General features: G+C 41.0%; 1 protein-coding gene across 2 annotated transcripts in view; it reads left to right on the top strand.

The window, feature by feature from the left end:
- GMDS (GDP-mannose 4,6-dehydratase) overlaps nucleotides 1-13,804 on the top strand; it is a 795,040-nt gene that overhangs the window by 147,912 nt on the left and 633,324 nt on the right. The gene's annotated exons all lie outside the window — the stretch shown is intronic.

Below are 13,804 nucleotides of genomic sequence, written 5' to 3'. Positions count from 1 at the left end.
GTGCCTATGCTACATAGGTTATGAAATAACATCGAACATCACCCCTTGTTTAATATAATATTTTCTATTCAGTGATTATTCCAGCTGTCGGTGTAGGTGACCAACAGTCTGTGGCCATATGGGGCCTGGAGTCTTAGTGTTAGAAGGAAGTTTCAAGGTTTTCTGGGAAGTTTTCTACCCAGGTGGATTTCTTTCTCCTGTGGCCAACTCTCAGGTGGTCACTCAGTCTTAGCAGGAACATCCACACTCACAAGGAGCTTTTGACTGCAGCTATCCATGGAGGGCTTCATGCTGAGGACCCCCCAGGGGGTTAATTTTTTTTTTTTCCAGCGACCCTGGCATAGTTTACTTTCTCTGGTATATTTTAGCCCTTTGTTTACTTGCAGGTGTGGTCATTCTCCTTTCCCTTTGATTCTCTTCTCTAGGAACCACACTTCTTTCATTCCTTTCTGTTACTGCTCGTCTGTCACCCTCTGAAGCCACCTTAGTTTGTCCGCATCCCTTATAAGACATGCGCCAAGTGCACTGAGAACTGCTGACCTGCCGACTGGGAGAGCTAGTTGGTTACTTGTGTTATTTCCAAAGCAGTGCATTCTGCCCCTTTGAAGCCCCTGAATCCAGGGCCACAGTGTCCTGGATTTCCTTACCCCAAGTGGTTGACTTCTTGCATCATTTCTCAAAAACCTTCAGTGGCTCTGCATTGTTATTTGAATAAATTTCAGATTTATTTGCCTGAATTCCATGCCTTCCAGAATCTGTCTTAGGTCAGGATTTCCCAGACTTTGTTAGGTGTTCACAGGTATTAGCTTTCACTACCAACCCTCTCCCTCAAGGGGAGGTGGGGCCCTGTCATTATTAAATGGGGAAACACTGCTTAAGTACTCCTCTCTTGCTGGTCCACAGGCTCTTTTGTATGCTGAGGGCTTTGGGAAGTCCTAGGGCAACTGGATTCTTTTTGTGTGGCTGGTGAAACAAATTACCGTAAACTGAGTGGCTTAAAACAGCAAAAATTCGTTCTCTCACAATTCTGGAGGCCAGAAGTCTAAAGTCAGCAATACTGGGCCAAAATCAAGGTGTCATCAGAGCCACGCTCCTTCTGGAGGTATTAGGGGAGAATCCACCCCCTGCCTCTTCCAGCTTCTGGTGGCTGCCGGCATCTTTTGGCTTGTGGCTGTATCACGGCAGTCTCTGCCTCCGTGGTCATGTTGCCTTCTCCTCTTCTGTCTGCGTTAAATCGCCCTCTGCCTCTCTGTTATAAGGGTACTTTTGATTGGATTTAGAGCACACCCATAACTCCATGATAATCTCCCCATCTCAAACCCGTAAGTTAATTACATCTGCAAAGACATTTTGGGTCACATCACAGGTTCTGGGGTCTGGGACATTGACGTATCTTTGATGGCCATTGTTAGCCTACCCCAGTAATGCCTCCCTTTGTTAATTGCAGAGTAGTTTGGTTTATATTTTCCAACATACTTCGTTAGTTATTTTTCTGTTCCCTTATGTATCTCTTGTGTCATCTTTCCCAAGCTCTACCGTGGTTGAACTCTTTGGCAGTGTGGTGTAGTGGGTCATTCGCTTAATTGCTTTTGCCTGTTTCGTTGTCTGTACTATGAAGGTAATCTGATTAAACAGTTTAAGGGGTTGTTGTGAGAATTACATATAAGGTAATAATTGTAAATAAATGGCTTAGAACATGGCCTGTCACTGCACTGTCCAAAATGGTAACCACGTACCACATGACTATTGAGCTGTTACAGTGTGGCCAGTGTGACTGAGGAACTGAATTTATAAAAACTAAGCAGTGTAAAATATCTTTTTATTAATCCTAGCTTCTTGTGGCAGGACTGCCTTTCCCATTAACAGATACATCACGTCAGATGTCGCGCTGTTCTTCAGCCTGTACATCACTTCGTGCTTTTCACTCTTAAACACTCCACCCACCTTACTGTCAGCTGATTGGTTCACTTTAGACGGTTTCTGCCCACGCTCCAGTGGGAGGTTATAATGTGTGTATTTGAATAGTTTATGCAGACAACACCACTTACAGTGATACCTACATAAACCATTGGTAATTAAATTGAACTTTTAATTCTTACTTTAATTAAATATAATTAAATTATATTTTTAGTTAAAAGAAAGCTGTGAGCCCATTTTAAAATTAAAATGAAGGCATACTACCAATACAGAATTGAGTGTAGATGCAGAAATTAGCACTGTGATAGAACAGTGAAGACAACAAGAGAGTAGACATTTCATGATAAGTGGCATCTGCAATTTGCTGCCCCAGAATAAAACAAAAAAGCTGTTTGTTGGGTAAAGAATATTTAAGAGACATTTTCAACAAATACATAGTGAAGTTGATTAGAAGTTTCCTCTCGATGGTCAAAAGAGAGTTGACAAAATTAGTCACCTGACATCAGAATTAAATGTCCAACAAATTTTTAACTTTTAGCTGAATGTGAGCTTGTAACTTTGGCCACCTATAAAACGACATGGACTTCTGCACAAAAATAGAAACCATTTTTAGATGGAGGGATGGTAAAAGAAATTTTTATATTAGGAAAATTATAATAAGGAAGACAAAAAGCTATTTTAAAAAAGTTAAGGATCCTTAAATCAGCAATTTCTGTAGACTACAAGACCTTTCTAATAATATTGAAGATAAATTTATCTGAAATTTGAAAAATTCTACATACTTTTCTTTAGTTAGATTGTGCAGTCTGAGTCACTGCCCATTTAATACTTTGGATGCCCTTTGTCCCAAAGAACTTAAAAATTTACAAGGAAAATGTAAATTTGTGGCCAAAAATATAGAATTCCTGGGACAAGTATTTTTGAATGCTTTACATCTGTCAAGGAAGAATTTCAGACAGATACGAAAAAAAAATTAATTTCTGTCACAACAGATGATACTGTAGCTGTATGAGGTAAAAAATCCATACTTACTGGAATTTTAAAACAAGAGAGTGGTGTTTCTCTTATTGTTTCATCCTGAAGCAAACTCTCACAGGGTGTCATAGATACAGTTGTTAAAGCTGTTCGGTGTGTACTTGCTGATCTGTGAATCACTGCCTGTTCATAGACCTGCTGAGTGAAATAGAAGGCCATGTGAATACAGGGAGCTGGTGTGAATACAGAGAAAGTCTGCTGAGAGAAATAGAATGCAGTGTGAATACAGGGAGATGGTGTCCTGTGCCAGCGCTGGGTGGTGGAGCCATGGAAGAGATTCACGAAGATCTGTGTACTTCAATTCAGTAGATTTTCTTTTTTTCTTGAAACAAAAGGAATGCTTGCTAAATATTCAGTCATTGAAAAGAAAAATGACATGTGACCTATGTGCCATCACTCATATGACACTGCTTTTGAGGGAGCTGAATTTGAGGTGCCAAAGAAAGGAAAGCTTATTTGTGGCATGGCTAGGCAGATCTGAGAGTTTATGTTGAAAATGAAAGTTTTCATGATGCAAATCAAAAATAATGGTTTTACACATTTTTCCTAGCATGAATCAATATGTAGAAGGTTTTAATTATAGACAGCATTATGTTAATTGGCTACAAAAATTACGAGAGAAATTTAAAGACGCTTTTTTTTTTATGTTGATGGAGTTGCTTTGAATCTATACAAATACTCCCTTGAAGTTGATGTTAATACTGAGTTGACACAGAGTTAGTGAATTTACTTAAACTGATGTGGTTTTGGAACTAATATACTTTTGTTTCACAATTCAAGTCAGTTCTTTAAAAAAAAAAAAAAGAACAAAGGACCTAATTTGTCAACATGTATATGTATATTAAAGGAAAACAGTTTTTTGGGTGTATTCAATTCAATTGTAAATTTTTCAATTGTAAATTTTAAGCATGGATCAAGTATTTTTGATGAAAATTCAGCTCAGAATTTAGTTGTGCTGTAAATATAAAATAACAGATTTTGAAGGCTAACGCAAAATACAAAAAAATATAAAATTCTCGTTAATTTTTTACTAGCATGTTGACATAACATTCTAGATATATTGAATTAAATGAATATATTATTAAAATTGACTTTTACCTGTTTATTTTTAACTTTTTAAATTTGGGTATTAGCAACTTTTAAATTACGCTTGTGAGTTACATTAGATTTCTCTTAGAAAGCACTGGCTCAGTGGTGCTCAGCTATTAGCTGTAAGGTTGGCAGTTTGAGTCCACCCAGAGGTACCTCAGAAGAAAGGCCTGGTGATCTGCTTCTGGAAAATTAGCTGTTGAAAACCCTATGGAGCATACGTCTACTCTGGCACATGTGGGGTTGCCATGAGTTACTGCTGACAGCAACTAGTTTGGCTGTGTTTGGTTTGGCCCAACACGTAACAAGTGGACAGTGAATGTTAACATTATTATTATCAGTAATATGATGATGGTGGTGACTCACTGTTTCCTTGTCCTTCCACTAGACTATAAACTCCTTAAGGGTAGGAAATGCATCTTATCCATGTTTTTATTTACCATGTCACATTGCATTGTGGTGTTAGGTATAAATAGATGTGTATCAGTTGATTGATTGCCCTACAGTCTGCTTTTAGCATTCAAAGCACACCTGTGTGTGTGTATGTATATGTGTGTGTGTGTTGATATGTATATGTTTTTAAATCTGAGGATAAAGGTATAGAAATTCTTCTGTCCCCTTTAATCTTCTCTCTCTCTCTCTCTCTCACACACACACACACACACACACACACACAGAATTCATTATCTTTTATTCAGTATGTGTGAAGGAATGGTTAGTTTAAGCAGTGGTTTTAAATAGTGGATTATTACAAAGGTGATTGATACTTAAATTAAAAAAATTCTTTTTGACTAAACTTCATGTGAGATTTTATACAAATGTATTAGTTAATTGAAAAAAATTAAAAAAAACTTCAGGGGTATCTTGTTTGGGGAACAAATATTGTGCAAATAACACTGTAGTTAGGATTAGATGAAAAATTGGTTTCATATTATTCCTAGGCCTCTAGCTAGCCTGTGATCTTGAACAAGGAGTTTAAGCTTTCTGAACTTTAGATTTCTAATCCACACACTGGGAAGAATATCAGTGACCTCACCAGGCGGCTGTGAGATATAAATGGGAACCAGTATCTTAGAGTGCTTGGCAACCATAAAGAACTTTAGAAAGGGCAGATATTATTATTTTAATAGAAAAAGCAATAAACTCTTCGTATCTGTGCTAGAATGTAAGGCTGAACTTACTGTGTCCACAAACAAGTGATGGTGGTGGTTTTGGTGGCTTGCCGTGGAGTCAGTTCCGAATCATAGTGACCCTATGGGACAGAGTAGAGCTGCCCCATAGGGTTTCCTAGGCTATGAGCTTTACAGAAGTAGATCGCCATGATTTCTCTCCCATGGAGTGACTGGTGGGTTCAAACTGCTGACCTTTTGGTTAGCAGCAGAATGATTAACCGTTGCGCCACCAAAGAAAACCAAAAACCAAAAAGCGCACCAAACCTTTTTCCGTTGAGTCGATTCTGACTCATAGCGACCCTATAGACAGAGTAGAACTACCCCATAGGGTTTCCAAGGAAGGCCTGGTGGATTTGAACTGCTGACCTTTTGGTTAGCAGCCGTAGCTCTTAACCACTATGCCACCAGGGTTTCCTTTTTTTGTTTGTTTTTGGATTGCATCACCAGGGCTTCTTAAAAATGTGGTAGCTTACTTAAATTTTAAACCTAGTGTTTTGGTAGGTAGAAAATACTCTCAGTTTTTCTAAAGCGTAACCCAGATCTATAAAATGTAGTCAGATATCCCAAATAAGTCATAAATATTAGGAGAGAGAACAGCTGGGAAACAGAAGCTTTGGTTAGACACTGAGATGTTGTAAGCTTAGACCAAAGGCCAGTGTGCTGAGGTTGGGAGGATGCCTCAGAGGTGTTGTCCAGCCTCAGTACTGAGGTGAGGCCTGCCCCATTAGGAATGACACCTGCCCAGTTAGGAATGAGAGCTTCTTACCAGTGAGGCCAAGGCGGGGGGTCCAGTCTCCTGTTAGGGTGGGAGGTGGTTTTTTCACCTAAAGAACTACACCTCCTTTCCACCCCTCCTGAAAAACTCTGGTCCTTAGTAGTGTGAGACCCCGAAAACATTTTCATCAGTCATACTAAGTCGAGATTAAAAAAAAAAAAAAAAAGTGTGGGATTGAATAAGAGCTAAGCCATCACTGCTGCTGGTGAAAAAAAAAAAAAGAAACAAGTTAAAGCATCCACTGTGTGAAGGTCGGGACTGTGATCCTGGCATCTCACTAACAGCTCATTTTATCCCGTCTCCCCCGTCTTTGTTTCTGTAGTAAGAATTCAGCTATATAGATATAGTCTGGCTTATATAACCTCCAAGGCAGTGAAACTGTAAAAGGGAAAACTTTGAATATGATTGAGGCACACACCTTTAAATATGTGATTTTTTTTGAAGTGGTTTTTAATACCTTCTCTGGGTGGCAAAACCCTAATATATGATGGAACGCAACCTAACAAGTAAATGCAGGGTTTACTGGCCCACAAAGTTGAGTTCTACCAGTAAACCTACCCCCAGACAGCACACCCAGTGAGACGAGCATTTTTGGTATGTGCTGGGAGCTCTGCCTTCTGTGACCTTAAGCGTTATTCATACAGCACTCCATCCTTTATCTGCCCGTAGGCTCTGGGTATTGTTTAGCTTATTTAGTTTTATGACATGCAGCTTTCTGGGTAAATGCGTCAAAGTTTCTGCATGTACACTTGTGTACCTATGCTTGAATTTCATCTGTCTTTGAATGATCTTAAGATACTCAAATCACAGTCCTTAATTAGTATCTTTCTTCAGGTATTTACAGTGTTTCCAGCGTGGCAGGGGTCTACAGGTTGCTGAGCACATCTGAAATGCCTAGCTGAAGTGGATAGTGATGTTTCTTTCATGGCATGCACATATTTTAAAGAACAGTCTGAATTAGATCATGCTAATTAATTATATCCCTGAAAGAAATTGGGTTACAAAGAGCAAGAATATTTGTAAAGAGTTACACTGTGCTTACGACCAATAGTGAAGTTTTAGTAGCAGCCTGTTAAATGAATGCACAGTAAAATGAGAAAGACAGTCGTTAGTTTATGTGTATCCTTGTTACTGTTATGACCTTTTAAAAGCCATAAACAAAAGGACGTTTGTTTTCTCTTCCTGCCTTAGCCAGGGCACAAATTATAAAAAGAAATTCATGAGGAAACATTAATAAATCAGGTAAATACTAAAATTTCATAATTCTTTTTTCAGTACAAAGTTTTTTTTTCTTCCAAACTTAAAGTTTTTCATTAAGCACTGCCTTGAACAGTGGACAAAGTGCAGCTCTGTTCTAGTTAGAGTACCTGCAAAAAAATAATTTCCTCTATAAATCATTCGAATGATTAGAACTGCATAAGTGGGTTCTTTGCAGAGAAATAGCCTTTAATTGTATGTATTTCACATTGAGAAATAGTGAGAAATGGAGAAGGAAAAGAAGAGGAATTCCATTTCTAAAATTCGTACAATTTTTATTTTTATAGACGTAGCTTTTTCCTACAAAGAGCTGATTATTTAAGTGTGGAGTTTACCAGTAAGTTATTACCTTCCCTATAAACCTGTACAAATCTTTATCAGTGTTTTTGGAGCCCTGAGTTATAAAAACTTCCAGCTAGTGTGTTTTGTTCTAAACTTGAGAGGAGTTATTCACTGCAAAACTGAACTGGTCTTTAAAAGGATTTTGATGGGGGTACGTATCTTGTATTTCTTTTGATTGTCTCACCTGATTTTAGGCTCATGTGTGGTGATTTACTTCCCCAGGGCCCTGTGCCTTCCAGTGTAGACAAGGTAACTGTGTTAGTACCTCGTGGTGTTCTTTTCACCCACAAAGCCCTGCCACTGCCTGTCCGAGATTTGTGTGTTTACTGGTGTACCTGATAGCAGAACTGGTGATTAGCGGCCCAGGTTACCTGCTTCTTGGGCACATCTTGCCCACGTGTGGGTTTGCTGAATCTTGTGAGATCTAGAGGCCCAAGCCAGTGGTGAAGCATGATCCTATCCAGGCCAGGAAATGCCTGGCTTTCCCAGATACTGCTCAAAGCAGTAGGGCAGGGACTAATCACTTATTTCCTTCCTGTCCTTCTTTATTCCATAGCACCTATGGCCCAAGTGGGTGTTTGGTATTTACTCATTCAGGTCACTTTCCATTGCTAATCAATTCCGTAGACACCAAATTTTATGTTAAATTGTTTCTAGGTCCTTTGTTATATAGTTGATCTTATTAGTGGAGCAGATTGTCATGTAAATAATTTGTTGCAAATAAACCATCCTTGCCGTGGAGTCATTTCGACCCCATGTGTGTCAGAGTAGAAGTGTACTCTGTAGGGTTTTCAATGGCTGATTTTTCAGAAGTAGATTGCCAGATCTTTTTTCCAAGGTGCCTGTGGGTGGACTTGAACCTTCAACCTTTTGGTTAGCAGCCAAGCGTGTTAACTGTTTGCAACAGGTTTCTGTTACAGATACACATAGCTTAAATCCTCGCCCTGTCTTCTGACTGTGAGCCCTTGCACAGGTGAGTCTTAGCTCACCTCGGTTTCCTCAACGTAAGGGTACTGAGGATTGAGACAGTGGTGAGTGAGAAGCACGTGGTGTGTGCCTGGCACAGCCGAGTGCTGTCTCGGGGCCTGTAGTGCTGTCATCGCTGCTGTCACTGTCATTTGTGTACCAAGAGGACGCATGAGATTTTTTTTCCCTGGAGGATAAAACCTTCTACATGAGTGGCAAGAACAGGACAGGAGACAGAGACAAACATAAAGATTCAAACTAAGGAACTTCCATTTAAAGAAGAGAAGACCCAGGGAAATACCAGATTGCCTGGGGACAGTTTCTTTACGTGGTGCCTACACGTAATGAACCACTCAGCACACTTGTAGGCTGTTAGTGAATGGCTCTGGATTTACTTTGAGGCTTTTCAAACATTTCTGGTACTGCGTGTGTTGGGGTATGTGTGTGTATGTTTTCTTTCCCTTAATCATTCAGTTAGAGTCCCTGGGTGGCGCAGATGGTTAAGCACTGGACTACTTGTCAAAGGCTGATGGTTCAAACCCACCCAGAGGTGCCTCAGAAGACAGGCCTGGTGACCTGCTTTCCAAAGGTTACAGCCTTGAAAACCCTGTAGAGCACACGTGGGTCACCATGAGTTGGAATCGACTTGATGACAACTAACAACAATTATTTAATTAAAAAGTATCTATTATACTCTGCCAATAAAGAGCCCTGGTGGCACAATGGTTAAGCACTCAGCTGCTAACCAAAAGGTTGGTGGTTTGAACCTACAAGCAGCTCCATAGGAGAAAAGACCTTGCGGTCTGCATCCATGAAGATTACAGCCTGGGAACCCCTATGGGGACAGTTCTACTCTGTCAATATAGGGTTGCTCTGAGTCAGAATTGACACCATGTCAGCAGGTTAATGAGTTGTAATCGACTCAATGGCACCCAACAACAACCACCACCGACACCACCCTATCATTGACTGCATCCTGTCTACCTCTTCATTTTAAGGCCTTTAATTACATTTTCCTTATGGTGTTTGCTATCTTATATATTTTAGATGTTGATAGCGTCCTCATCTCTTAACCTACCACTCGATCGGTCAGTTATCCCTGTCCTGATACCCACTGGCTCTATTTTTATTCTTGACTAGAGACCGTGTATGTCGAGGGATCTGTGGTGTTAGTCCCATCTCTTAGGTTGTGCTATGATGCCGAACAGGTTTCAGTGGAGCTTCCAGACTAAAATGGACTAGGAAGAAGGGCCTTGTGATCTACATCTGAAAATTAGCCAGTGAAAACTCTGTGGATCACGGTGGTCTGATCCCCCAGTGATCATGGCGATGGTGCAGGACTGGGGAGCATTTCATTCTGTTGTACGTGGGGTCCCCGTGAATCGGGGCCTGACTCCACAGCAGCTAACGACCTTATTTTTGATATTTTTCTTGAAATTTTTTAGTGTGAAATGCAGAGGTCTGGGAGGCCGGATTTTTTGTGTATAGGCTTTGCCACTTCCTAACTGGGGACGGTACACTAAGCACTGTTTTGAGCCTCAATTTCCTGATGTATAACCCATTGGTCTTTTTAATTCTGCAAGTCTGTCCAGTGGTTTGTATGGCACACAGCCAGGTGTAAATATTTTTCACGTATATTCTTCCTCTGGATTCTTTACGCCCCAGTGGCTGATTCATTGGAAGCTTTCATTTTGGTTCAAAACAGAGCCTGCGTTAATCACTCAGGTGTTTGTATCTATCCTATTGAAGCTGCAGACTACTTTGATATTGTAATTGTGGTTAGCTGAAAAGATACTTGTTTAGAGCAGGGCTTTGAACTGGTTCATCCACCTCAGATATACTGAGTCAGAATCTATATTTTAACAAGATCACTGGGTGAATCATGTGTAATACATTTTGGAGAACCACTGCTCTACTAGTGATTCTCAGAACTGGTCCCTAACCAGTGGCAGTAGCATCACCTGGGAGCTTGTTAGAACTGCAGATTCTCAGCAGGGGTTCAACCCCAGACACACCTGTTGGAAGCCCTGGCTTAGAGTCATCAGGATACAGAGTTAAGAGCTTGAAAGAAAGGCTGTGTCCGTGAGGTCTTTCCTGCTGCTTGAGACGATCTAAACAATAACATTCGCTTTACCAGTGGCCCCATTTCTTTAGCCAGATACTGCTTACCTCATCCCGTTCAAAAATGGCTGCTACATCTACAGCGTGGCTGTGGTGCAGCTCAGAGGGCAAGGCCTCCAGGGGAGTTTCCTCGCTGTGTGTCTGTCTTGGCTGTCAGTGTCTACATGCTGGAAGAGGAGAGGAAACACTGGTCTCTCTTCTCGCACAGTGGGCTGACCGACTCTCAGAAGTGGGTGTGAATATTGGTCAGTGCGTCTGCCAGCCTTCTATGGCCATGTGGGAGAAGGGGGAACTTCAGCTTTTTATAGATAGGGAATTATAAATAATATTTCATATTATAGTTAGGATATGCTTTGATTAATTTCTGGAATTACTCGTGGTTTTCATGTGTCTCTATTTGAAACATTCTGAATATGCCATCAGAAGGAAGGGTCCTCCCCTCTGGAGAACAGAAATACCCAAGTATAGGGACTGTAGGTGTCAGGCAGACTCAGATCTGGCCCTTTTGGCCACAGGGGAAGAACAAGGCCTGGGAAACATCAGGCACTGCGCCCTTTCTCCCTCTTCTGAGCTCTGGAGTATTCTAAAATTACATGGCTTCTCTGGCTTTGGGTCACTTGATTAAAAATGGAAAGCACTGTTTAATTCAGAAAACAACCTATTATGGAAAATGACTCAATGAATTTGGTTTAAGGATGAACCCTTTGTGTTCTTTTATTATTTGTTGGGTTTGGCATGTTTGGGTAGGCCCCAGGTAGAGGAGGTTGAGGAGAAGGAGGTGATTCCTAGTTCAGAATAATGGGAGACTTGGACTCTAGTTCTGGCTTCATGTGCAACTGGTAGTGTGATAATAGGGAAGTCAGCTAGCCTCCCTGTGCCTCGGTCATCTCAGTTCTTAGGAGAGTGAGAGAGAAAATATTTCTATGCCTCAGAGATGTGACAGCCATGCTGCTGACTGAAAGGACTGTGGAGCATCGTATGAAGTAGGTGAGCATCCTACAGCACCTACAGGAGGAGTCAGAGAAGCCCTTAAATAAGTGTTTCTCCAGTTAAGACATTTTCTGTAATGGGGATGGAAATCCACGCTGAAATTTCTACAGACGAACGCGTTCACAGTGAGTGTGTTGGAAATTTGGGTCACTGGTTCCTGGTTTCTGGGGAGTGAAGTACCAGAATTGAGCATTAGCCACAGCCCCTGAGTTGCCATGACAGTTTAGTCATTGGCCTGATTAAAGTCTTCTCAAGCAGTCACTGCTCCTAAAGAGGAGGCGGAAACGGCAGCCACCCTAGTTTTGGCAAAGGCTTGACTCCCACAGATACTGTATGTCTCCCCAAGTCACCTCAGGGACCTGGGGAAAGGACCAGTCAGAAACCAGGAGCACCTAGCGGCCTGTTTCCCACTCTTTGTGAGCTGGCTATCACTCCGTAGGCCTGGCAGGGAAGTGTGGAGGAAGTGAGTGCCCTGCTGGTTCAGAATGTTCCAGCATGGTTGGAAAGTTTGAGGAGGGCCTGGGTGAGAAGAACAAGACCTTATTGACAGGGTTCAGTCCTGGGCAGGCCTGTTTCACATCAGCTTTCTGAATAATCACAGGCTTCCTCCACCCACTACCCCCCCTCCCTCTTTAGCACTTTCACTTCTACCTTGAACATAAGAAAAACAAAGCCTTCTATGCAACTGTGGTAGAACACAAAGCTTTTTAACTCTGTATTCCAAGAGAATTACAAAAAGTGAAAAGTACAGTGTTGCCTGCTTCAAAAAAGAAAAAAATACAGCAAATAAACCTACTTTCCAAGGTTTCCTTACCTGCTATGTAATAATGGTAACCATAATGGTAACCGTTGTTGTTATTACTGTTACTGCAAATGACTTTTCTGTTGAGCTGTTTTCTACGTCTTTCCACGTGTAGGATCACTGATGGTGAGACCATGTCCGATGGTAGTGTAGGCCAGCCTGGTTGGTCAGTATTTGATTTAGCTGGCATGTTGGGGATCTAAAAGCCCTGTGAATGTGTGTATACGTAATATTGTAAAGAAAAGGGGTATGCCAAGCTTTCTCTCTTCTTCTCCATGTGAGTCTATAAACCAAAATATTTATGTCAAGAAGTCAGAAGAAAATCTGCTGGCGGTTTTAATGGACCACAAAATGTGTCCTTTGCATCCCTGACCTTGTCACTCTGCTGGAATTTATGCATGACTTTTACCTTAATGTCGTAAACACACAATTGGCAGTGGGTCGTTTTCAGGACCCATAGGGCATCTCCAGTTCCAGCTTTTAGCTTTTTAGGCCAAGTAGTGATAGTAATAATAAGGCTTACTTCGTTTTTCTTTTTTCCTGGAATATCTGGTAGGAACTTTTGAAGCGCAAAGGGATATTTATTTTAAGCTTTTTCAAACTGAAGAAATTGAAGAAAACCCAAACGTCCCCAACTCCTTTTGTGGATACAGATCGCAGTAGTTGGAGCCTCTCAATTTTATGTTGAAGTCTGGGTGGGATGGCGGGCCCCTGGCCGGGCTGAGAACAGAAGACCAATGGCAGAATGGACTGTAAAATGCCTATCCAGTTATTTTCCTGAGAGAGAGGCTGGCAGCTCTTTCTAGCCCTTCTAGAAGAACGAGTTCTTAACTTTTGACCTCTCTTTCTATAATTAGTTGAATTTCACACTTTCTTTCCCTAAAAGTGGCACATGAAATGTTTTAAATAAACACCCCTACCCAGATGTTTTTAAAGATTTATTGACAGCTTTATCTTGATGTAGGCATTAGCTATGTAACTTAAAATTAATACAAATGAAGTACTTACTATTTTATAAAAAACAATCACTGTTTCATTTTTGTAAAGACTGTGTGCAGTCTATTCAGTGATGAGGATACATTTCTTATCATGTCCCCTCCCCCACTCTAAACAAACAAACGAAAAATGAAACCCACTGCCTCTGAGTTGATTCCCAGTCATGGTGACACCATGTTATAGAGTAGAACTGTGCTCCATAGAGTTTTCTTGGCTGTAATCTTTATGAAAGCAGGTCTCCAGGCCTTTCTTCTGTAATGCCACTGGGTGGGTTTGAACTGTCAATCTTTAGGTTAGTTGTCAAGCTGACAGTCTTGGGTTGGAAGCGCCGTGTTGCCCGGG

Source organism: Loxodonta africana, chromosome 1, assembly GCF_030014295.1.
Source record: "Loxodonta africana isolate mLoxAfr1 chromosome 1, mLoxAfr1.hap2, whole genome shotgun sequence".
Lineage (NCBI taxonomy): Eukaryota > Metazoa > Chordata > Mammalia > Proboscidea > Elephantidae > Loxodonta > Loxodonta africana.
The sequence above is the reverse complement of the archived record's forward strand: the minus strand, read 5'-3'. Positions and strand labels throughout refer to the sequence as shown.